The sequence below is a fragment of the Mesitornis unicolor genome, unplaced genomic scaffold (assembly GCF_000695765.1).
Source record: "Mesitornis unicolor isolate BGI_N332 unplaced genomic scaffold, ASM69576v1 scaffold28472, whole genome shotgun sequence".
Lineage (NCBI taxonomy): Eukaryota > Metazoa > Chordata > Aves > Mesitornithiformes > Mesitornithidae > Mesitornis > Mesitornis unicolor.
In genome coordinates, this window is record NW_010167602.1 from 7042 (window position 1) to 7310 (window position 269).

The following is a 269-nucleotide window of genomic DNA, read 5'->3' on the forward strand; positions in this document are numbered from 1 at the left end:
ATCTTGACCTCCCCCATTCCATGGTCACTGCAGTCAAGGCTGCCTTTGAGCTTTACGTTCCCTACCAGCCCCTCCTTGTTGGCGAAAACAAGGTCCAGCATAGCACCTTTTGTTGTTGATTCCTCTACTGCTTGGTGGGGGAAATTGGTGAAGAAAATATAAACATGACCCCAAGTGAATTCTAGAGTGAAGAAATAAAAAGCAAATAAACCATCAACATGAACATCATCTTCCTCCTGGCTGTGATAAATTATTTAGGCTTAAACAGT